Source organism: Neovison vison, chromosome 13 (genome assembly GCF_020171115.1).
Source record: "Neovison vison isolate M4711 chromosome 13, ASM_NN_V1, whole genome shotgun sequence".
Lineage (NCBI taxonomy): Eukaryota > Metazoa > Chordata > Mammalia > Carnivora > Mustelidae > Neogale > Neogale vison.
In genome coordinates, this window is record NC_058103.1 from 129411812 (window position 1) to 129429224 (window position 17413).

General features: G+C 40.4%; 1 pseudogene; it reads left to right on the forward strand.

Moving 5' to 3' along the window:
* The first annotated feature begins 278 nt into the window (after positions 1 to 278).
* LOC122894673 lies at positions 279 to 883 on the forward strand (annotated as a pseudogene).
* The last annotated feature ends 16530 nt before the right edge of the window (positions 884 to 17413 follow it).

A 17413-nucleotide genomic window follows, 5' to 3' on the forward strand; every position in this document is an offset into this window, starting at 1 on the left:
AATTATGCCAATAGCACATACAGTTGACCCTTGAACAATCTGGAGGCTAGGGTTTCTGGTTCCCACACAATTGAAAATCCCAATATAACTTTTGATTACCCAACAACTACTAATAGCTGACTATTGATCAGAAGCCTTAGCAAATAACACAAATAGTTGATTAATCATATTTCATATGTTATATGTATTGTATACTGTATTCTACAATAAGGTAAATTGGAGAAAAGAAAATGTTACTAAAATCATAAGAGCTTCCAGGCTCATGCCTCAACTGCACCATGGTTTCCAAAGGTGGTTCCAAGCATCAATCCAAGGAGGCCCTGCTCCTGCAGGATTTGGCCATGTCCTCAGTGCTCTTTTTTTGGGAATACATTCATCATGTCTACCATCCCTGGCCAGTTATCTTGGTGAACATGGCATATGGATCCTAGTCAGTCTGCTGTTCTCTATAGTGTGATGATCCTAGTAAGCACTTATTTGGTAGCCTTTGCAGACAAAAATGTGAAATTTATTCTCAAACACAAAGTAGCACAAAAGAGGAAGGATGCTGTTTCCAAAGAAGTGACTCAAAAACTTTCTGAAGATGATTAAAGAAAGATGTCTCAAAAGAAACAGGATGAAAGAATCTTGTGGAAGAAGAACAAAGTTACCAGTTATGAAGCTACAACATTTTCCATCTCTATAACAACCTCCTATTTCTGGCCTTTGTCATTGTTGCTTCTTTCTTTATAGTGACGAACTTCAACCCCACAGTGGACTATATTTGTCCATAACTCTTTCATCAGTCCTCATTTCCCTCCTGCCTACTGGCTCCAAATTGGACATGTCAGCTTTGCCCCCTGGATTTGTAATTATTTGTGGCCTGTGGTATATGGAAAAATAGCAGGGTGGTCAGGGTGAGAGACACAGAAGATGTTTTTATTTTCTTAATTATTTTTAAACTTTAAATCAATTATCCAACATATCCAACATCATTAGTTTCAAATGTAGTGTTCAAAAATATGGGGGTGGGAGGTTGGGGTACCAGGTGGTGGGTATTATAGAGGGCACGGCTTGCATGGAGCACTGGGTGTGGTGAAAAAATAATGAATACTGTTTTTCTGAAAATAAATAAATTGGAAAAAAAATATAGCACCCAATGCTATATAGATGTAGTGTTCAATAATACGTAACACCCAGTGCTCATCATATCATGTGCCCTCCTTAATGCCCATTACCCAAACCCACCTCCCCTACAGCAATCCTAAGTATGTTTCCTATAGTTAAAAGGGTCTCTCATGGTCTGTCTCCCTCTTTGATGACTTTCATTCAGTTTTTCCTCCCTTACTCTCTGATCCATGGTGCTATTTCTTATATTCCACATATGAGTGAAAACATGATAATTGTCTGTCTGAGTGACTTATTTTACTCAGCATTATACCCTCAAGTTCCATTCAATTCGATGTAAATAATAAATATTCATCTTTTTTGATGGCTGAATAATATTCCATTGTGTATATATGTGTGTATACACACACACACACACACACAGATCACATCTTTTTAAAAATTATTTATTTATTTAAATTTCTTTTCAGTGTTCCAAGATTCATTGTTTATGCACCACACCCAGTACTCGATGCAATACGTGACCTCCATAATACCCACCACCAGGCTCACCCAACCTTCCACCCCTCTCCCCTCCAAAACCCTCAGTTTTTCTCTCAGAGTCCATAGTCTCTCATGGTTAGTCTCCCCCTCCAATTTTCCCCAACTCCCTTCTCCTCTCCATCTCCCCATGTCCTCCATGTTATTCCTTATGCTCCACAAATAAGTGAAACCATATGATAATGGACTCTTTCTGCCTGACTTATTTCACTTAGCACAATCTCCTCCAGTCCTGTCCATGTTGATACAAAAATTGGTATTCTTCCTTTCTGATAGAGGCATAATACTCCACTGTATATATGGACCATGTCTTCTTTTTGTTTTTGTTTTGTTTTTATTTTTTATTTTATTTTTTAGATTTTATTTATTTATGTATCAGAGAGAGAGGGCGAGAGAGCAAGCACAGGCAGACAGAGTGGCAGGCAGAGGCAGAGGGAGAAGCAGGCTCCCTGCAGAGCAAGGAGCCCGATGTGGGACTCGATCCCAGGACGCTGGGATCATGACCTGAGCCGAAGGCAGCTGCCCAACCAACTGAGCCACCCAGGCGTCCCTATTTTTTATTTTTAAAATTTTTTCCAATTTATTTATTTTCAGAAAAACATTATTCATTATTTTTTCACCACACCCAGTGCTCCATGCAAGCCGTGCCCTCTATAATACCCACCACCTGGTACCCCAACCTCCCACCCCACCGCCACATCAAACCCCTCAGATTGTTTTTCAGAGTCCATAGTCTCTCATGGTTCACCTCCCCTTCCAATTTACCCAAATTCCCTACTCCTCTCTAACACCCCTTGTCCTCCATGCTATTTGTTATGCTCCACAAATAAGTGAAACCATATGATAATTGACTCTCTCTGCTTGACTTATTTCACTCAGCATAATCTCTTCCAGTCCCGTCCATGTTGCTACAAAAGTTGGGTATTCATCCTTTCTGATGGAGGCATAATACTCCATAGAGTATATGGACCACATCTTCCTTATCCATTCATCCGTTGAAGGGCATCTTGGTTCTTTCCATAGTTTGGCGACTGTGGCTATTGCTGCTATAAACATTGGGGTACAGATGGCCCTTCTTTTCACGACATCTGTGTCTTTGGGGTAAATACCCAGGAGTGCAATTGCAGGGTCATAGGGAAGCTCTATTTTTAATTTCTTGAGGAATCTCCACAGTGTTCTCCAAAGAGGCTGCACCAACTTGCATTCCCACCAACAGTGTAAGAGGGTTCCCCTTTCTCCACATCCTCTCCAACACATGTTGTTTCCTGTTTTGTTAATTTTGGCCATTCTAAGTGGTAAGGTGATATCTCAATGTGGTTTTCATTTGAATCTCCCTGAGGGCTAATGATGATGAGAATTTTTTCATGTGTCTGATAGCCCTTTGTATGTCTTGATTGGAGAAGTGTCTGTTCATATCTTCTGCCCATTTTTTGATGTGTTTGCCTGTTTCATGTGGGTTGAGTTTGAGGAGTTCATTATAGATCCTGGATATCAACCTTTTGTCTGTACTGTCATTTGCAAATATCTTCTCCCATTCTGTGGGTTGCCTCTTTGTTTTTTTGACTGTTTCCTTTGCTGTGCAGAAGCTTTTGATTTTGATGAAGTCCCAAAAGTTTATTTTCACTTTTGTTTCCTTTGCCTTTGGAGACGTATCTTGAAAGAAGTTGCTGTGGCTGATATCAAAGAGATTGCTGCCTATGTTCTCCTCTAAGATTCTGATGGATTCCTGTCTCATGTTGAGGTCTTTTATCCATTTTGAGTTGATCTTTGTGTATGGTGTAAGAGAATGGTCGAGTTTCATTCTTCTACATATAGCTTGGACCATGTCTTCTTAATCCATTTGTCTGTTGAAGGGCATCTTTGTTCTTTCCACAGTTTGGCGACTGTGGCCATTGCTGCTATGAACATTGGGGTAAAGATGACCTTTCTTTTCACTAAATCTGTATCTTTGGGGTAAATACCCAGTGGTGCAGTTGCAGGGTCATAGGGAAGCTCTATTTTTAATTTCTTAAGGAATCTCCACACCGTTTTCCAAAGTGGCTTTCCAGCCACTTTCCAAAAGTGGCTGTACCAACTTGCATTTCCACCAACAGTGTAAGAGTGTTCCCCATTCTCCACATCCTCTCCAACACACGTTGTTTCCTGTCTTGTTAGTTTTGGCCATTCTAACTGGTGTAAGGTGGTATCTCAATGTAACACCACATCTTCTTTATCCATTCATTCATCTGTTGACGGACATCTCGGCCCTTTTCATAGTTTGGCTATTGTGGACATTGTTGCCATAAACATTGGCGTGCATGTGTCCCTTTGGATCATTACGTTTGTCACAAGATGTTTTTATAGTCTGCAGTTTGAGAGTTTAAAAAAACCCAACACAATATAACTCAATATTATTGGCTCTTTTTTGACAGATTGTTGAAATTAAATGAATTGAAAGGGAGCTCAAAGTAGCAGGACATTTATTAAAAGGCAAAAGCTTGTCTGGCAATGTGCTATAATCACAACAGGAAAAAATAACTAGCTTCCTTGATCTATCAGAGGTCACAGTAAGCTGGACTAAACTATTATTTCTTGTAATAGTAGCAAGAGGTTAATAACCAGTTCTGTGTGTTCTAGCCATAATATTACAACTTTTTCTGAACCATAAATATCAGAATGAATCCTTTCCCTTGAAGCCTCATGTTTATAAGTCTTTGAATTTGTGATTTGAAATAACTCAAAAATAAGGTGTCTCCAACTTGGAGAAGAGAGACTTATGGAAGAGCCTTTTTAAAGGAGAAAGACAGCCAAGGTAATAACCTAAAAATAGTGACCAACCACATGAGACTCGTGTTTTGGTATTGAAGCACATACTTTTCTGCTGTAAAGCTTTGTCCTTGGGTGGCCAGGGAGGTCAATTCAGCCCTACCATGTTGGATTGAACTGTTAAAAGATGGGAATCATTGTTTTCCTTGACTAGGTCTCATACTACTAGAGGAATGTTTAGTAGAGAACCTCTTTACTGGATATTGATATGTAAAAGACCTAAGTAATGTTTATGATCTTATTTCTAGAATTCTAAGAACTCTCCGAGGAACCACAGTGGTTTTAGTGCTTGTCAACATCTTTTCACTAGGACTTTCATAAATTTGACCCTTCAGTCCATGGATTTCCATCCATTGTGAACAAAATATAAACCTCTAAAGCTCTTGGGGTCCAGCCAAAAAAAAAAATCACAAGGGAGGATACATTTATAGTTCTGTAATGTTTTTATTTAAAAAAATCTGCATATAAGTGGACCCACACGATTCAAGCCCATATTGTTCAAGGATCAACTGTACTATACCTGTTGTCCAAATGTACATCCAGACAATGGGTCTGTAATTATAGCCATTGCACAACACTGTGAGGTGCTGTGTATAGTGGGATATGTGTGTGAGACACTGTTCTGTTGTGTGAGTGTGTGCATGTGGATACTTTGTTTATTATGTATATAAGACAGTGTTTTGTATTGTGGTGTGTGAATGAGACCTGCTGTATGACATTGTTTCGTGGTTTTTATGAGGGAACAGAAGGCTGGCTGAGGACAAAACAAAAGCTGACATCCTGCAACCTTCCCCCACCCCACTCCTGGGTGGACATATTGTGACATTCTTTAGGAATCTCCCAACTATCTTAACGTTAATACCTCGCTAAAGGGAAAAACCCTGACAGTGCCAAGGCCTCTTTGTCATTGGTTCTTTTTAGCATATGAAAGTTCTATTGAAAGATTTTTCCTTACCCCCCCTAACCCCATCGTACACCCTTCACAACTGGGGCAGCAACTCTGCCCACGGGTCTTGTCCTATGCTTTAATAAACCACTATTTTTGCATCAAAGATTTCTCAAGAATTCTTTCTTGGTCTTTGGCTCTACTCCACCCCACTGAACATCACCTATATTCTAAAACCTCATCATTTGGTGGCCAAATATGGGGCTTTGAGTCTTTACATCTGGACTCTGAGCTTCAGTGCAAAATTGGTGAGTACTTTCTCTCCTCTTCCTTTACTCTTATTTCAGGGGCTCATCAAGGAGTACAGTCTTATCGGAACACATTCATGTCAATTGTTCAGGCTGCAATCCTCTAGTCCGTGGCTATTCTACAGGGAGGAGAAAGTCTGACTTTTGGCTGGAAGTTTGGCTGTGGTCAGAATGGTAATAAGACCCAGTAACTTGATGCCCTCTCTCTGTTCCTGTTCTTATACAAAGTTGTCTGTCTTGGGTACAGGACAGCCACCTAAGTCACCAGGAGGGCTGCCAATCTTAAGACTTGTATGTATGCTTTCCTCCTGATTGATCTAATGTGATCCCCTCCATATTCCTGGTCTAGCCACTTCTGGTCTCGGGAGCTCCACTGGAAGCCAGTGGAAACCAGTACCTGATTGAATTAAAACAGCAACCATTTCCTAGGGAAGTTGGCTGTAAGGATCACATGTGTTGGAATGTCGCTTAAACCACAATGGATTTCAGTCTTGTACTGTTTCTTGTCAGTGTCCTCTACTAACTACTAAAAGCTGTAAAATAGGGTAATTTCCTCTTGTAAAACGTTTCTAGTATTTTCCATGGGTTAAAATGGCAGGGCAGTACAAAACCTTCAGGACATAAGATGGCATGGCATGGCATAGCACGGTATTTCAGTCCACTCACCAGTCACCTATCTGTAGCCTAGGATGCTTTGGGGAAGGGGAGGGATGCCAGCACTTCTCCGGGGCCTTTTATGGCAGGAAAGCCTTCATGAGAAGGTAGGATTGTGCTTAATAGCAATGTCTTGTTTGAGGAACACCTCCGGTTGCTTTTGACACATGGGAACCTCTGACATATCCTGCGTGGGAAGCCACCCAGGAGTCAGGGGATTTGGTAATGGACTTTCTTTACTTTTATGGGAACATGGCCTCAGTAGGCTTCTTCAGTTCCCAAGGACTCTACCTTGGAATGCCTTTTAACCCACTGGAAGCAAATTGCATTGCAAAACTTAGGAAAGGACTGAACTCCTGGAACACTCTATGGCCTCAGTGGGATCTATCAGTTAGATCTCCACAGGAAATAGGGCAAATGGACCTAGGGTACCTTCACTGCTCTACACCAAGACCCCAACCTAAGGGCCTCTTGCAGAATGCATTTGCCTGAACATATCTGTCTAGCAAACCCCATCCTGAGGTATTGGATGATAATTATCTAAATAAACCTCCCCCTCGTAAATCCAGGTTGCCAGAGGATACACAGGCCATCCCTAGCAAAGGGGACTGGGACTCTCTCTCTCTGTTCCTCCTAATAGAGGTCTCTGTCTCAAGCTAGACTAACCACAGTTGGCTCCAGGTATAGCCACTAACTGGATATAGAGACTTTAAGGTATATTCTCAAATAGCTGCTGAAACTCCCTTTGTTTTGGGGAAATTCCCTGTGTTCTCTGGCTGGACGTGGAATGCCTAACACCCCCCCATCCCTTGGTGGGAAAACATGGTGTCTGCTCCTCTGTTGGAGTTGATAAGCTCTAAAACCGGGAACCCTTTCTCTGCCATCTGGAGCACTTTTATCTCTTCTATCTCCCCCTTATGTTTATGTCACCTCATGTGTGGCCTGCATAAATGGCCTGCATACCATTGTTGGTGCTTCTTGCACCATGGCTCCTTTTTCCTTCATTGTCAAGGAGCAAGAAGAGCACCCCCTGGACCTAATACCTTCCACTCCAGATTTCCCTGTGTCTCAGGTAAAAATTGAAAGTGCTGTGGGCCCCAGTGGAACACAAATAAGTATTTAAACTAAATTAGTTTGTTGTTTTAATTAAGATAGACATGTCTTTGAAGTTACAGCAGTAAATGTGAAACTTTTATTCTATCAAGGTATACTGAAGGTCAAATAAGCTCATGTTATCTCTGTTGCAATATGTTAGCAAAAAGATGACTAAATTGATGGTTAATTATCTCAAAGTTTTCATGTGTAATTGTTAATATAGCTTTCAAAGTCTTTGGTAACCTGAAACTTTAATGTTTTGCTTGGGGGATAAATGGAATTAAATTCATTGGACATCTAGGTCTTTCAAATAGGATAAAATGCTAAGTCATTAATTACTGGACATAGGTTTGTGCTTTGACTTACTGCAAAGGAACTAAGGGTATTTAAATCTATTGGCAAACATGTTTTGTGCTTAACTGATTCACAAATTTGCCATCTAAAGGATTCTGGTGTAACAGTTCACAATTGGTTAATACTTAGTCTTCACTAGAAATTAAGGTTTGTAAAGAATGCAAAATTCTGGGGGCGCCTGGGTGGCTCAGTGGGTTAAACTGCTGCCTTCGGCTCAGGTCATGATCTCAGGGTCCTGGAATCGAGTCCCGCATCGGGCTCTCTGCTCGGCAGGGAGCCTGCTTCATTCTCTCTCTCTCTGCCTGCCTCTCTGCCTACTTGTAATCTTTCTCTGTCAAATAAATAAATAAAATCTTTAAAAAAAAGAATGCAAAATTCTGAATGACTGATGGGAATGCATTTTTGTTGAAGGTAAAAGACGGTAATTTTGTTCTACATGAGATTGTTGTTTGGAAAGAAGTGGCGTGGGACAAAATTTGAATGCAAAGGAGTTGTAGGAGGTTTATGACAGAAAAACTTGGGAAAGGAATTTTAGGTGTGGTCAGGACAGACTAAGATGAAAACAAATGGGTTTTAAAGTGTTCTGGTATAAGGTTGAATTTCTCTCTGTTCAAAAAGACAAAGTTTTCTAAAATTAATTTATCTGCTGTTAAGAAAATGTAAACAGTTGTTTCCTCTTTACCTGTCCAGAAAAACCATTTTCCACATTTTGCACATGTCAGATCTTTAACATCCCTAATTATATTTGGGCATGTGCTTTAAAACTTTCTAAGATTTTAACAAGTGTTGACAAGATTTAAACTGTAAATGAAATCTCTTTAACTTATTAAGTGTTTCCTTGGTATGCTAAGTTACTCAGGAAGTACTGCTAAACAAATGATAAACCTGGGGTTACATTTGTTAAATGCTATAACTGTTCTAGAGGCTCTAAGCATTTCCTAAAGTTTTAGTGTTTTGAAAAGTTCATTGCTTGATATTTTAATTATTGAAGTGTTATGTGTCAGAGAAATAACCTGATTTCCTTGCCAGCTCTATTGTAAACTCTTATCTTATCAGCTCTTTAACCATATCTATTCTGAGTTTTTGTCATTTATAATTGTTATAATTCTTTTGTAAAATGAGTTTCATCTTATTTTTTTAAAAGATTTTATTTATTTATTTGACAGAGAGAGATATCACAAGTAGGCGGAGAGGCAGGCAGAGAGAGAGAGAGGAGGAATCAGGCTTTCCACGGAGCAGAGAGCCTGATGCGGGGCTAGATCCCAGGACCCTGGGATCATGACCTGAGCTGAAGGCAGAGGCTTTAACCCACTGAGCCACCCAGGTGCCCCAAATGAGTTTCATCTTAATGGAGATTCATATAAAGGACTTTTAGGACAACACAGGTATTCAATATCTTTAAGAGCAGAACTGAAATGAGTAGAAATTTCCAGAACTAACTAAAACTGCATTCAGACTAAACCAGAATTAGTAACATGGGACTAAATAAACTAAAAGATTATAGTGTTGTGACTCTTGTTTGAAACTTTGCTGGTTCTCTAATGTTTGCTCTTCCAGACTAAGGAAAATTTTTCTTAAGATACCTGTGACTTACAGAAATGTAAAAATACTCATTTCTAAATAAATCAAAACATTCAACTTTTCTCTCAACCTGAACCCTCAAACTCAAAAGGTCTCAGCAAGTATTCTTCCATGGCAATCCTAGCCATTTCCATAAGTTCAATAAGAATCTGTTCTCCTTGTAATAGGACAGCATTGAAAACATGGGTTAAAATAACAAGGCTTTGACTGGAATGTCATATTTGAGAAAGACATGCATAGGCTCAGATATGACCAGACATCTTTAAGGAACTAAGGTGGACTTTATGAAAATTGGAGCCATAAACCCCTTGGGACTGTTGGCCTGGTACCTTGCTTACAGAGTTTCCAGCAGCCTCACCAGGTGACTAAAATATGTCAATTACTGGCAGGTGCAGGAACCTCAGGATACTCTGGGGACCTCAGGAAGAGGAATTTGTCCAATATACACCTATTGCAGGCATGTCTGATGGCAAATATTTGGCTTGGTTTCTGAGATTCCTTATGAAGAAGTTCCAGCAAAGCAGATTCTTTTTTAAAAGATTTTATTTATTTATTTGACAGAGATCACAAGTAGGCAGAGAGTCAGGCGGGGGGGGGGGCGGGAAGCAGGCTCCCAGCTTAGCAGAGAGCCTGATGTGGAACTCGATCCCAGGACCCTGAGATCATGACCTGAGCTGAAGGCAGAGGCTTTAACCCTCTGAGCCACCCAGGCGCCCCGCCACAGTAACTCTTATATAGACAATCTTTTTACTATTCCGTGGGGATAATAACAGAACCCCATGGGCACATAATTATTTAAACAGCTGGAAAATGGGATTAATTCCCCAACAATTATATAACTCAAGTAGCACCTTGACCAGTTCTGTGTGGTTGGGATGATGACATCATTCCTAAAAGCCAGAGCATACCCCAATCCCCAGGATTAACTACAAACTTGTGGAGATAATGGAGGGCTCTACCTCTTTATGATTGGATTGGATGATGCACTTGGTGATGCCCTTATCCTCAGAGACAAGATTTCTCCCAGTTATACTTTGTAATTATGATATTGTTAAAACAGGATCACTCAAAAAGGACTTTTTAAAAAATAGATTTTATTTATTTATTTGACAGACAGAAATCACAAGTAGGCAGAGAGGCAGGCAGAGAGAGAGAGAGAGAGAGAGAGAGAGAGAGAGGAAAGCAGGCTCCCATTGAGCAGAGAGCCTGATTCGGGACTTGATCCCAGGACCCTAAGATCATGACCCGAGCTGAAGGCAGAGGCTTAATCCATTGAACCACCCCAGTACTCCTCAAAAAGGGCTTCTTAGTGGTTTCCTTCATTTAGTCATATTTATCCTAGAAGCCACCTCTACTGAAACACAATTGCAAACAAAGGCTTTAGCTAAGCATATAACAGTGCTCTTGGTAAAAGGAGCCTCAAATCTCATTATGGGACAGTCCCTGACTCTAAAGACTGCACATCAGGTCCAAAATGTCTTCGAAACCAAAAGCCACCAGTGGATGATGGAGGTCGACTTACTAAATACTCGGCTGCACTTACAGATATGCCAGAAATAATACTTAAAACTTGTCAAACTTTAAACCTAGTTACCTGTATGTCTGAACCTGACCATTGTACTTCTTTCTCTATAGAGCAAAACTGTTCAGAGGTTATTTATCTTGCTTACTCCCTAGCTGACTAGATGTATTTGTATTAAATATAAATGCATTTGTATTAAAAATACAAATAACAGTTGGTTCAAACATGTTCCCAAGTAATAGTGGTCTGCTCCAGATTGGGTTAGGTGACCAGGCATCAGATGGCTAGCTCCAAATGGAACCCATTGATATGTGGAACTAACCTGCTGTGGTGCTGGCTTCCTCTGCCTTGATGGATAGGTGGCTGCACCTTAGGTTTTGCCTGGATTCATGGAAGCATTTCTAAAACCATCATTATTCCAGTTAATTTCCCCAATTTAAACAATGGTGGACACGGATATTGTTACATTGGTATGACCCCTAGCATCCATCTTGTTCCTCTTTGAGACTGGAGGATGTTTGACACATGAAAGCTCTTAATAAGTAAATGGTCCGCCCTAAATGATCCTCAAAGTAGCATTTCTCTATTAAAATGCTATGGTAATACAAATGTGAAGCAGCTTTGCAAAATAGAATAACATTGGATGTTTTAACTGCTACACGAGGTGGAAGTTGCACTACCACAAAAACAAAACACTATGTATATGTTCCAGATTATCACAAAATATTTCTGGGGTTCTGGAATACTCAAGTTGGCACTTTAAACAGTCCCTCTGTCCTTTAATGATTGATTAAACTCCGGACTGGAAAAGAACCCTTGTCAACTAGCAGAAAACTTATTTGAGCTTCATTTTATTTTTGTTAAACTAATCTTGTTTTTCTGTTTTCTACCAGGTCTCCCCACCTGGTATTGACTCCTTCACTGTCATAACTTCCACAGATGATCATTTACACTTGGGAAGATCACTTGAGCAGTCTATCCTGTACTCAGCTGATGCTGTCTTTTACAACTCCCCTATACATTTCCCAAGTGGCCGATATTGACCCATAGATAGGTGTTGGGTCCAGGTCAAAGGAGTGAGACTGATACAAAGCAAAGGTCAAGCAAAGCTTTATTTTGCACCAAGCATCGAGAATCAAACTGACCAGCCAGGGCCATCTCTTGCAAAGAGGCGACCCCTCCCAGCCTCACAGACTAACTTTTATAAAGCAAAGGCCATGTGGTGGAGCCTGGGCACACACAGGTGACCAATTGAATTACAATTCATCCTATAGTAGCTATTTGAACTAGCCTATCACTCTGGTCAGAATTGGTGCCCAAAAGGCAAGGCCCACATTCTTGGGTGGTTAGGGAGGTGCTTTCCTGATTGGATGTCTCCACCTGTCTTGACTCATCCTTGTATTCTGGGCTCTGTTACTTCCCCCTGACCTGACACATCCTGTTATATGGGCTCTGTTATCAGGGGCTGGTCAGTCATATTTTACTGGTTCCCCAGACTTGTTTCTAAGTAAGTTCCTCGGGGGGAAGGGTCAATCTAAGTTTACTGCATAAACAACAAAATGGCTCGCTGTGGCTAAGCAGGACCTTACATTCCCCCCTTTTCTTTGGAGATTAGTCAAATCCTTAACTTTTTAGCCAGTTTTATGTTCTTCTGTTGTAAGGGGTTATACTGAGCATGTAAAATTAACATGTTTATTGCTCTAAATTTTTTTGTACAAATGACATTAGGGCATTTATAATGCAGGGGCCAAAAAGTAACATTAGTAATTATAAAACCAGGGGGCCTGCAATTGCTGATTTTAGGGAAGTCATCCATGGAGACCAGTTGAACAAACTTTTATAGCATCCCTATTGTGCACAATAGTAATCTGGTGGGCCCCCAGGCCCTTCCCCCCACCGCATTGGGGAGGCCCAGTGTTAGGGCACATGTAAAACTGTAACGCATCTAAACAGGGGTTAATGGGTGCCAATTGGCATTAGGTTACATAAAATTGCATGGTTGGCTGATGAGTTAGCCATTCACCTTTGTAAAACCTTTTCCACTTCTAATTCTGTTAGTTTAATTTCCCACCTATACTTTCCTGTCTTATGAGGTGACTTAGAAGCTCTTACATAAACAGGTAACAATAGGAGCAGCAATGAACTCATAGTCTTTTGAGTCTTAGCTTTAGTCCATGGTCAGCGGGGTCCATCGGCAGCAGCTTCCATGTCAGGGGGGCATCCTTGTCCTCGGCTCATTTGATGTGACCTGCATGAATCCAGGCCTGGATACCTTCTACTTTCACTGCCGTGAGGGTGGTCAGGATGACAGTAAAACTCCCTTCCAGCGAGGCCCCAAGTTTCCCACTTGGTGGTGGCGTACCCAAACCAAGTCCCCAGGTTGGTAAAGATGTGGTTCCAGCTTTGTCTCTGTCTCAGTGTGGGCAGTTCGGATCCCTGTGTGGGCTAGACAGATTGTAATGTCTGCAGTGACTGGAGTACAGACTGACCAGTCATTTTTGCTAGGGCTACCTCTTGTAGCTGAGGGCAGAGCTACAAGAAATACAAGACAAGAAATAATGTCTCCCGAACATTATTTCAAATGGGGTCACCTTGTTTAAGCAGGGTGTACATCATGCCCTGGGGAGGGCTAAAGGAAGGAGATCCACCCATCCACCGCCAGTCTCCAGAATTAGCTTTGTCAAGGTCTCTTTAAGAATCCAGTTCATTCTCTCTACTTGCCTGGAACTCTGGGGCTGGTAGGCATAATGTAGTTTTCAATTAGTGCCCATGGCCTTGGCCAATACCTGTGAGGCTGAACTCACAAATGCAGGGCCATTGTTTGACCCAATTGCGAGAGGTAACCCAAACCTCTAGTAGTTTTTTGGCTACCACTTCTGCCATGTCATGTTTGGCAGAAAATGTCTCTACCCAGCCTGAAAAGGTATCTACAAAAACTAACATATACTTGTGTCCATATTTTCCCAGTTTCATCTCTGTAAAAGCCATTTCCCAATAAATTCTTGGCTCCTTATCTCTTTTTCTTTTCCCTCTTCCCATTCTAGTTCTTTCCACATTTACTGCCTGACATTGAGCACATCTATAAACCGCATCCTGAGCCACACACCATAATTTAGAAAGCTGAAACTGCTTTCCCATAATCTCCTTAAGCTTGTGTGTCCCCAAATGAGTGCCCTGATGTATTTGGCTTACTAATTTCTTCTAGTTTCTGAGAAAGAATTAAGTTTCCTGTTCTAGTCTTAGCCCAATCCCCTTTATAGTCTAATTTAGTCCATTTCTGTAAATATACCTACATCCTTGACCAGGAGGGCCATGGCAGCAATTATGCAGAGGCAAGGGGGAACCCAGCCACTACTAGATCTGGTTTCTTGCAAAGATAGGTTACTGGCCTTTGCCAAGGCCTCAGAGTCTGAGTCAAAACTCTTTCAGTCACCCCTGCAAGCATGACCCTTAGTCTTCAGTGGCTATTTCTACTATTCCCACTAACTCAGATTCTTCCTTTCAAATCCTTAAATTCTCTGGAGTTTCCTCCTTATATCTGGGGCTGACTGACTGGCAAAAGCAAGATTGTTTACACGAGTTATTGTGCAACTTCTCTGAAGTTTACCTTAAGCTGTCTTGCTTAGGTAAACAAATATTTAATAATAATATAATCTAGAATTTAACTCCCATAAAGGCATGTTATAAAAACACATTTTTTTCTCTAAAATAATCATTCCCAGAGATATCCAAATCAGAACTAATTCATTTGAAAACAAGTCCAGTTTTAACAAATTTGTCTTAATTATTTACATAAGCTCAGCAAGAACAGTAAGTAATCATATAGATCTTTTAGAATCTGCTTTGCTGTAACTTCTTATAAAGAATCTCTAGGTTGAACTATTAGTAGCCTCTCCGGACCAGAAGCCAAGCCATGTAGTTGCCATCAGACATGCCTGCAATACCTGTCGACTTGGGCAAATTCCTCCCCCTGAGGTACCCAAAGTATTCTGAGGCTCCTCCTCCTACCAGGGATTGACATTCTTTACTCACCTGGTGAGGCTGCTGGGAACTCTGTAAGCAAGGTATCAGGCCAACAGTTCCAAAGGGCTTTATGGCTCCAGGTTTTATAAAGTCAACCTTAGTTCCTTTAAGCTGTCTGGTCATACCAGAGTCCTTTCAAATATGACATTCCAGTCAAAGCTTGGGTAAAATAACCAGTGTTTCCAGTGGTATCCTGTTACAAAAAGAACAGATTTTTTAAAAATTTTATTTTTCAGCGTAACAGTATTCATTGTTTTTTGCACCACACCCAGTGCTCCATGCAATCTGTGCCCTCTCCAATACCTACCACCTGATTCCCCCAACCTCCCCGCCGTCCCTTCAGAACCCTCAGATTGTTTTTCAGAGTCCATAGTCTCTCATGGTTCATCTCCCCTTCCAATTTCCCTCAACTCCCTTCTCCTCTCCATCTCCCCTTGTACTCCATGCTATTTGTTATGCTCCACAAATAAGTGAAACCATATGATAATTGACTCTCTCTGCTTGACTTATTTTACTCAGCATCATCTCTTCCAGTCCCGTCCATGTTGCTACAAAAGTTGGGTATTCATCCTTTCTGATGGAGGCATAATACTCCATAGTGTATATGGACCACATCTTCCTTATCCATTCGTCCGTTGAAGGGCATCTTGGTTCTTTCCACAGTTTGGCGACCGTGGCCATTGCTGCTATACACATTGGGGTACAGATGGCCCTTCTTTTCACTACATCTTTATCTTTGGGGTAAATACCCAGTAGTGCAATTGCAGGGTCATAGGGAAGCTCTATTTTTAATTTCTTGAGGAATCTCCACATTGTTTTCCAAAGTGACTGCACCAACTTGCATTCTTATTGAACTTGTGCAAATGACTGATTGCCATGGAAGAAAGAATACTTACTGAGACCTTTTGGTTTCAGAGGGTCCAGATAAAGAGAAAAGTAGAATGCCTTGATTCATTCACAAATGAGTACTTTTACATTTCTGTAAGTTACAGATAACTTAAGAAAAAGTTTCCCTAGTCTAGAGGAGTAAACATTACAGAACCAGTAATGCTTAAAACATTAAGAGACACAACATTACAACCTTTCAGTTCATCTACTCCCATGTTACTAATTCTGGTTTAGTCCAAATGTAGCTCTTACTTCTGTAAATTTTTACCCATTTCAGTTCCCAGGATTTTAACATATCAAAGACCTGTATTTGTCCTGAAAGTCTACCATATGAAGTTTTTTTAGGGCAGAATTCATCTTATAAGAAAATTAAAACAGTTATAAATGACAAAAACTCAGAATAGATATGGTTAAATTACCAGGTGATGACCTTATCAAAATATTAAAACTTTAGGAAATGCATAGAATTTCTAGATTAGTTACAGCATTTAACCAAATGTAACCCAAGGTTTATTATTGGTTTAGCAGTACTTACTGAGTAACTTAGTAGACCAAGGAAAAGCCTTATGAGTCAAAGAGATCTCATTTACAATTTAAATCTTGTCGACAATTGCTAAAACCTTAGAAAGTTTTAAAACACATGCCTAAATATAATTAGAGATGTTAAACATCTGATAAAACAAAACATAGAAACTGGGTTTTCTGGGCAGGCAAAGAGAAAACCATAACACATCAATTAACCTAAGAAGACTTTGCCCTTTTAAACAGAGAGAAAAACAGCCTTTCTATAACAGTGTCTTTCCTTTTTTTTTTTTTTTTTAATTCTTAAGCATGCAGTCTTAAGATATGGGTTTTCTGGGTTTCCCTCCCATTGTGAATGATGTTGCAGACAAAAGGGAGGGGGATCTTTCAGATGCTGTCCTGCTCTCATCCCTTGCGGGAACTTAGGAGCATCTTAGCTAAGGTCTCTTAGTATAAGCCCCGGACCAGGCTACTCCGTGGAGTAGATGACCGTTATGCCATATGATGCCCCGCGAGACTCAGGGTGCAGCCCACTTCGACTCTGTAGAATGGTGGATCCGTACAGACAGATTCATACAGTCAGGCACTCTTCTGATTCAAACAGATTGTACTCCCCCTTCTCCGTATCCCTGGCTAGTGGGAAGTGATCAGTTTCCCCTTCCATTCTATATGAATAAGGGTGAATTCCTATGGTTACAGGCAATGGGGGATGGTAATGGGGTGTTTTTCACAGTTTATCAAGGCTGGGCTGTTTTTACAATCTCTCAAGGCCAATGGCCCTTTCACTTGGAAGTATAATCTATGTGGAGATATGTCAGGAGAGTGTTAAAACACCTTGGGGGCTGTTTTTCTTTCTTATTCAAGCAGGATCACGTATCTGGTCTTTTTCTCCTCTTATTTTATTTTTTCCTTAGTCTGTCCTGACCATATCTAAATTTGTATTTTTCTGAAGATTTTCCTTCACAAACCTTCTATAATTTTTCTTTACATGAAGGTATTGTTCCAAGCCATTTCCTTTTAAACAAGTATTTCATTTAGAACAAAATTATTTTATCTTACTTTTTAAAAAATTTTTTTAAATTTATTTTTTATTTTCAGCGTAACAGTATTCATTACTTTAAAAAAAAT